The sequence below is a fragment of the Spodoptera frugiperda genome, chromosome 25 (genome assembly GCF_023101765.2).
Source record: "Spodoptera frugiperda isolate SF20-4 chromosome 25, AGI-APGP_CSIRO_Sfru_2.0, whole genome shotgun sequence".
NCBI classification, from domain to species: Eukaryota; Metazoa; Arthropoda; class Insecta; order Lepidoptera; family Noctuidae; genus Spodoptera; species Spodoptera frugiperda.
Genome location: NC_064236.1, coordinates 11,193,488 through 11,202,720, shown reverse-complemented (window position 1 = coordinate 11,202,720; position 9,233 = coordinate 11,193,488).

Genomic DNA, 9,233 nt, shown 5'->3' with positions numbered 1-9,233 from the left:
TTTATAGTGTTAATTAGACAATAGTGATTTTTAAGAATTAACCTATTGTTCATACAAGTTAAATTTTGTTGTGAATGTTGTGGTTTGGGAAATCTAGTTTATATAATTATCTTCTTAAACACATGACTGTTTTGCTAATATCATAAAGTTTAGCCACTGGTACTCTAGAGGTACAAATTCAACTTCTCTGATCATTATAACTACGCGGCAGCAACCAGCAGCTACATATCGAATGAAATTTCGAAATACAGTCAATGGCTTTCCGAGATAAATATTTATTGCATTAGAAAATCTTCGCATAAAAGTATTAACAAGCGGTCTTTAAATACCTTTGCCTTTATCCCTTTTACAACCGACTTTCTTTTTGGTTATGCTAATAATATTACCTATATCAGGTTATAGTTGTTATAGCTTTTGCCCGCGACTTCGTTCGCGTGGAATAGTGACTTCCGGCAAATTTTTGGTTTTAACCACATAGTTCCCATAGCTATAGGCTGATGATGATGATGATGATGATGATGAGTTCCCGATCTCGCGGGATCTCTTCAAAAATGAGATGTGGAAGATATTCCAGGGAACTCTTCAAAAATCAACATAATGAGCTCTGCGTTTGATTTTAATAGATGTATACTCACTTAGGGCATTGAAAAAATAGTTTAAAAACGGACTTTAACTAAAGAAATATTATAATCTTTCCGAACTTAAGATGAAAACTAACTTAAAACTAAAGAAAGCTGCGAATTACGAATTTATAACAATTAAAAAAGAAATTATATTAGAACCTATCCTTTATGCTATAATAATCAAGCTTAAACTAAATAATTTAAAAGAAACGACTTAAATCTAATCTAATTAATTTATAAATTAGACTTACAATTTTATTAAAAAAACTAACTACAGTAACTACTAATAATCGATATCAAACTAAACCTACGTTAAAAAGTTTAACCAGAAAACCAGGAAAACCCAACAAATAAACTTATTAATTGACAAATACAACGAAACCAATTTAGAATATACGAAACAGCAGGACCACTACAGACAAATAATCATACGACTGATAATACACATTTTTTACAATAGTACCGAAGCGCTCGGCCGATACCCAACCAAATAATTGTAACAAAACCATAGCGCAATCTATTTCGATCCCAACGCCATCTATCGAGGAAAAAGACAACTTGGATTATTTATTTATACTCCGTTCGGGCATTTTCTTTGTACTAAAAGTTTAATTATATTGATATAATTTTTTTCATACCTTTTTACTATTTGTTAACTTTTTTTGATGAATTAAAACAATAACATGAACCGAAGTCGTGTAACGATCGACATAGAATTATCTATACTCCGTTAGAGCGTTTTCTTTGTACTAAAAGTTGTATTATGTTATATTTTTCATTGCTTTTTACTATTTTGTAAAAACAAATTTCCAATGAATTAAAACAATAACATGAACTGAACAATTGTAATTACACCATTGCGCGATCAACGCCATCTATCTACGGAGTATAGGAACAGCCCGACATTGTTCAATTCCGTACTATAAGTACGAAATTGAACAATAGATGGCGCTGTATGTCCGGAATAAATTTATTTTTTATTTTATTTTTATTTTATTTTTATTTTATTTTTATTTTATTTTTATTTTATTTTTATTTTATTTTTATTTTATTTTTATTTTATTTTTATTTTATTTTTATTTTATTTTTATTTTATTTTTATTTTATTTTTATTTTATTTTTATTTTATTTTTATTTTATTTTTATTTTATTTTTATTTTATTTTTATTTTATTCTTATTTTATTTTTATTTTATTTTTATTTTATTTTTATTTTATTTTTATTTTATTTTATTTTTATTTTATTTTTATTTTATTTTTATTTTATTTTTATTTTATTTTTATTTTATTTTTATTTTATTCTTATTTTATTTTTATTTTATTTTTATTTTATTTTTATTTTATTTTTATTTTATTTTTATTTTATTTTTATTTTATTTTTATTTTATTTTTATTTTATTTTTATTTTATTTTTATTTTATTTTTATTTTATTTTTATTTTATTTTTATTTTATTTTTATTTTATTCTTATTTTATTTTTATTTTATTTTTATTTTATTTTTATTTTATTTTTATTTTATTTTATTTTTTTTATTTTTATTTTATTTTATTTTTATTTTATTTTATTTTATTTTTATTTTATTTTTTGATTTTTGAAATAATAAAAATATATCTATGTCCTTTCTAAGGTTCTAAACTATATCTGTACCAAATTTCAACCAAATCCGTCAAATAGTTGCGGAGATTAATGGTATAAGCATAGAATGTTCGACGTGATTCTTTAATTTGACATAACTTTTTTATTTATGAACCGATTGACATGAAACAAACACTAAATGTAAATTTAAGCATCCCACAATATATTCGTGAAAACCGCATCCAACTCGGATCAGCCGTTTCTGAGATTAGCGCGCACAGACGAACAGACAAACAGACAAACAGACAAACAGACAAACAGACAAACAGACAAACAGACAAACAGACAAACAGACAAAAAAAAAGTTAATTACATTTTTGGGTTCGACATCGACATAACAATAACCCCTGCTATTTTTTTTATTTTTATTTTCAATGTACAGACAGCACTTTTCTACGATTTTATTATATGTATAGATGGCATTATGTCAGTTACAAGTGCTAGAAATGTCCTATAATAACTTGAAATTAAAAGTTGTTAGCTAGTTGTTCTAGTAAATAGAAAGTAGGTAGGTGTATCTAACAAATACGTTTAGTTAGACCTAACGCAAATCCTCCACCAAAATTTTGCTGTTACGTTGATCGGAGTACTACATGATGTGGTAATTGGTGCTCGATAAAATTTGTAATTCATAAGTGTATGCTCATTTAAATCAGACAAATACATATATTTATTTCGAGATTCTGGTAAACCGTCATACGAGTTAGAAGTAATTAAATCTAACAGTAGACTGTCATTATCATAGACAGACGATAGTGAAAACTACGTTGCCGGCGGCTATCTAACAACCCGACACATTTGTTTGGTACCTACTGGTGCAAACTTGTGTACGTAGATTTCCCGTTTATTTCCCAAACTATCAACTACTACGAATTTTAGTCAGATCATCGTTATAGTACTTTACTTAATTGTTTAATTACGGAACAAAATTCTTTTTATTATTTACTTTACGTCAGATCTCAGAAGGATCAATTAGCCACCAATTTAAACTCAGGAAAACATAAATAGATGGTAAATTAGTATTTTTCAATTTCATCCGGGAATTCGTTTTTTAATTAGGAAAGGTCTTACTTACTTTTACTGAAGCAGGCTATTTTAAATAACCTGGAGTGGGCATGGGCTTTAAAGTAAATAAGTACTCACAATTTCACACCTACATAATCGATATCATATTATTTGTTTAACGGCTTACTGACGTACCTAACTGTTTGAGGCATCTCGATGCTCATGCTGCTCATAAATGTCCCAAGCGTGGCTCGAAACTGGTCGTATAGATGCGATTAAATAAGTTCATAATTTAGGAAAACTGTTTAACACATTTCTATTCAGACTACTTTCTAAGTAATATAACTTGCCATTAGGCATGGTGTTTGTGGACTATGATTCGTTCGAGACCTGGGCGGTGGTACAGTCTTCCTAGTAATTTCGGGTTGCTAAAGTGTTTGTATAGAAACGCCACCATGCGCTTTCGTCTCCAAAACTGTTCAAGAATGCATTAGAGAACGTTTTCAAGCTCTTGAACTGGAGCGTACTTGGCATCAATTCCAGTGGCGAATATATCACACACTTTCACATCACCATCAGTCCATTGGAGGACAACACGATTAATACAGTTTCCATACAGATGAACATGGACAAGACGAAAATCATCAAATGTCCATGTTGCACGGCTCGACCATCGTAAGAAACGATATTTTAAAACTTATACACTACACATACGGAAAAATCCAAATTTGATTACGCGAAGTTTTCTCATCGAAAGTCCCACAGCGCTTAAAGACCATGCAGGGTTTTCAATCACCCTCTTTGAGGAGTGGCTAGAGAGGCGTCACGGCGTCCTCACCTATCGCCTGACGCAGGTGCTTACCGGACATGGAAGTTTCGGTAAGTACCTGTTTCGGATTCGGCGGGAGGAAACGCCCGGGTGTCGGCATTGCGAGGACCACCCGGAGGACACGGTGGAGCATACAGTAGCGGTGTGCCCTGCATGGGCTGAGCACCGTCGTGTCCTCAGGGATGTAATCGGCGACGGTGACCTCTCGCGTCCGGCCCTGGTTCAGGCCATGGTGCGGAGCGAGGGGGAATGGGACGTCGTCTCCTCCTTCTGCGAAGCAGTCATGCTAGCTAGGGAGGAGGCGGAGCGCGTAAGGGAACGATCCTCCTCACGCCCCAGCCGCCGCAGAAGACACTCCGGGCGTCGGGTATCGCGTGATGATCTCCGGCCATCGTAAGTGCGGGTTTGCGGACGGCGAGCAAGGGAAGCTCGCCGCCCGACTAGAACCAGACCCGTGCGTACGGCGCGTCGCGTTCAGCGCGCGCCTCAAAGAGCCAGACCACCACAGATGGGGCCCAGTAGGGCTGATGCCCGATCCGGAGCTGCGGACAACGTTAAAGGTTACCGGGGCTCCGGCTCAAAGCAGGAGAAGGAACGGGGTGGTTTTTAGTCAGTAAGAGTCTGACACTCCCTCCCGCCTCACCCAAGGCGGGAGAAGTCATTGGATGATTCCCCCCTCATTCATCATCGTCATCTCATTCGTCATTGGATGATTGTTGCCGTATTTATGTGCTGTATTGTACTTATTTGTAACTAAGAGTATTATTTAAATCAATGTAGCTTGTATAGCTTTTTTTTTTTTTTTGAGGGTGGAAATTCATCCAATGACTTCTCCCGCCTTGGGCGAGGCGAGAGGGAGTGTCAGACTCTTACTGACTAAAAACCACCCCGTTCCTACTCCTGCCCGTCGAGCCGGAGCCCCGGTAAACCCGCTAGGTAGTCCGCAGCTCCGGATTAGGCATCAGCCCTACTGGGCACCATCTGTGGTGGTCTGATGGCTCTTTGAGGCGCGCGCAGAACGCGACGCGCCGCACGCACGGGTCTGGTTCTGGTCGGGCGGCGAGCTACCCTTGCTCACCGTCCGCAGACCCGCACTTACGGTGGCCGGAGATCGTCGCGCGATCCCCGACGCCCGGAGTGTCTCTCGCGACGGCTGGGGCGTGAGGAGGTTCGTTCTCTCACGCGCCCCGCCTCCTCCTTAGCTAGCATGACTGCTTCGCAGAAGGAGGAGACGGCATCCCAGTCCTCCTCGCTCCGCACCATGGCTTGTATCAGTGCCGGACGCGAGAGGGCGCCGTCGCCGACCACATCCCTGAGGACACGGCGGTGCTCAGCCCACGCAGGGCAGACCGCAAGCGTATGTTCCACCGTGTCCTCAGGGCGGTCTTCGCAGTGATGACACCCGGGCGTTTCCTCCCGCCCAATCAGAAACAGGAACCTACCGAAGCTTCCATGTCCGGTAAGCACCTGCGTCAGGCGGTAGGTGAGGACGCCGTGGCGCCTCTCTAGCCACTCCTCAAAGAGGGGACTTACCGCTGCAATGACAGCGAGCCCAGCCCTTGGTTGCGACAGTCGCTGCTGCCATTCCGCCATGAGATCGCGCCGGAGCTCATCCCGCCACGCATTAATCTGGCGCGGCAGTGGAGTTTCGCCCCGGCGACGCGCGTCGGCGCGCAAACTAAAGACGCGCGCGAGCACCTTCGCCTCCAAATCCCACGGCGGGAGTCCGGCAAGGAGGTTGGCCGCCTCTCCGGAGATCAGCTTGTATAGCTAGCAACCTATATTATTTCTTGGTGTTACGTAATTCCAGCAACAAGTTATTACAACTAGGTACTCTATTATTAACTAGTGACGACATACGCGATTCCGCCGCCGACGTATCGACCTGTATTTACCTATTTCTATGAAAGATAATATTAAATTCATCTATACTTAACTGTCGTGGTAGCCCGGCCGCTTCTCATGCATAGGATTGCGGGTTTATACCTACCAACTGCAAGTAGTAATGTGACTTTTTCCGAAGTATATGTAGATACTTTTTAAGGTTATTTAGTTGTGGGGAAACCTGGTCATATAATTTCTAGTTATAAGTTTGAAATCGCAATAAGCAAGTATAGTGAATATTGCTTAATTCTCCGTATGAGAAGAGGCCTTTGGTCAGCACTCACTTATAGGCTGATGATGTGATGTAATGGATGATACTTAACTTGCCTCGAATGCAACGAGGATTCCATCCTTTCATGGCACACCTATTAATCAAATAAAAAAAGTGATCACTTAAAATTATACAGGTATTCTCAACAACGTCGATGATATCACAGGCATAATTCGGATGAAGAATATTTAATTGGGAAAGCCAATTCTATGCCTAGGTACTAACAGGGCCCCTGTGAGGCCGTTTTATTATCTCGTAATCGAGATAATAAAACGGCCTCGCAGACAACCGGTGAGAAACAACGTAGAAAACCGGCATTGCCTTCCGTGCATTCAAAGGTCAGCACCGCACTTGTAACTCCTCTGCCATTGCGGTTATCCACTGGCGGCATTAATTGTTGACCATCACGATCCGTAGCTTAGTTTACCCACCATATTTCTTAAATCTGTAATTATGATTCATTTCAGACTAGAACCACTCAATGGCATATACCCAGGTTTCTCTCTTTTGCCGTTTCCCAATTTTAACGAAATCGCAACTTTATGGACATTATGGACAACTTATGGAGTAAATTCTTTATTATCCCTTGCCATTGATTTGTCATTAAACTGCAGACTCTTTGTGTTGCGATTTTCTATCTTTTATACCATATTAATGGAACCGTCTCTTCAATGCTTCAAAAAATATAAGAATTTATATGTATAAAATCTACGTAGGTAAACCGAAAACATTATCGTGATCGCTTCGTCTTAAGTGGTTGGTAATTTTTAACATATGACTATTTTATCATAAAACTTCTATGGATACACTTAATACATCAACTGAAGATCGCCTTGTTCGCCGAGCTGACCACGACGAGCGCAGACGAGCGACTGGTGGCCTTTAGAATGCTTGATAACCAATCCTTATTGCATTGATGAAACTAACCATTGGCTTTTGTCTATCCATATTGTTTTTTTCGAACTCGTTCACCACATTAGAGCATAGGTCAATCAGTGCAAATGTCGGAAACCCCGAAAGACCCATCCGACACTGCACAAACGAGGGGTTCGATAATTACTCCACAACATAGGTCGGCAATATGGCTTGATTTTATTATAATTGTACAAATACATTCATTACCCAGAGTCCTTAATATTTTATTATTCAATAATACTTATTAATTAGTTGCGAATTTCCAAGTCTAGACTTTGAAAGGAGTATACTGAGAAAGAACAAGAAGTCTCATCTTCAAATGTTGAACAAATATTGAAAAGTTGAGACAGTCATAATATATGCTCAAGGTGATTATCTGGATTTATTATTTTAAGCTTACAAGTTACCTAAACCCGTAAGTTTAAAATAAATAATCTATCAATACCTCCCTATCTTACCCCGAAGCACAAACATTTAGGTAGGTGCTCTTAATTTTTAATTAAATTTTCTTGTCAAAAGGTACTATGCATAATAATTATCGGAACTAAGGTTGTTTAGAAGCCCGGGCAGCAATAATGTAAGCAAGCCGACTTAATTGATAAATTGATAAAACATGTTAGGTAACAATAAAAACTGCTTTTCGTGGTTCACAAAGAAGATAAATACATACATTCTCGCCATCACGCATCCACACTAGGTATAAGTTACAAAAGTCGAAAGCCAAAAGTTAACTATTCGATTCGGTAGCAATTAGTGAGGGGAAACATACAATCAAAGCATGTAGCGTTTATCATTCGTAGATAATTATTGAACCATGTCCCCCGTCATTTTCACCGCACATACGGCATAATTGTGACCTGTAGTCAGGTACACGTCACGCCACAATTACGAAAACATGTCAGTGTTTTGCCGATAGTTTAACTACCGAACCAACAATTTGATGGAAGTCGCTAATTTGAAGGAAAAGACGAGCGTTTATATTTTATGTACACATTTCGTCTACTAATAACTTGAATAAATCATGGTTAAAGATATGAATTAGAGAGCTTTGAATATTATCGTAAATACCAATCTAAGAATGGATAGGTGCGCTACCCATTATTTTAAATTTGTAAACGTTTATGGCAAATAAGAACGGACATTATCTACGAAGTACCTAGTAGTTAACAAAAGTACCTGTGGACAATGAACAATTTACTTTGGCTTCTCTCCTTTGAACCTTGTTTTTCTAAATGGTTACGAAAAAGACATAACGATTAATGACTTGGCTCCCAATGAGAATTATTCCACCCCTCGTGTGAACTGACAGGTGCTTCGGAGCAAGGCAGCAGTCTATAACCCCGACCTATTAGACGACAACTTTTTATGTAGTTCCTTCCTCAAGAGATTTGGTATACCTACCTACCTACCTACCTACACAACGTTCGATTAATTTAAGTACGGTACTTTAATTAGTAGAACTAGGTTAATTACACATTCAAGTAATATCGACCCAGTTTACCTGGAAATTTCAGTCTTGTTTTAAATTTCTGAAGATTGTTTTTACCTAAACCGTTAAAATTTCCTTATATGTAAATCCTTATATGTTTTTCTAAAGCAATGCAACTTATTCCTCAGTTTCCTAAAAATAAATAACAAAATTCCCCGTGTAACGATAATAAAACACGACTTGATGTAAGTGGGCACGCGATACAAAGATGATGTGGTAATTTGATAAAAATCTACTATCAAAATCTCATTTATCTGTGCTGACAGCCGAAGAGTTATTTTTTTATATTTTAACATGTGATGTCACACCGCTGGCCTTCCTATTTGAATAATCAATCGATTATTAATGGCTGCCGTCGCTGACGTAGCGAAATTCTTTCAAACTTTACATTATCCTTAGAAGGGTGCATATTGGGTTTAGCAGAGGATTTGATTACGTTATTGTGTTAGAAAATGATATACATCCCGCATATTTTATGGAGAAACCGTTGATATTTTTAACAATATTTTACATAAAGTTTTGTAAGTCATTTTCGTAGTCTATTGATTGGACTCGTGCCGATATCATTGTCATGGGCACTGA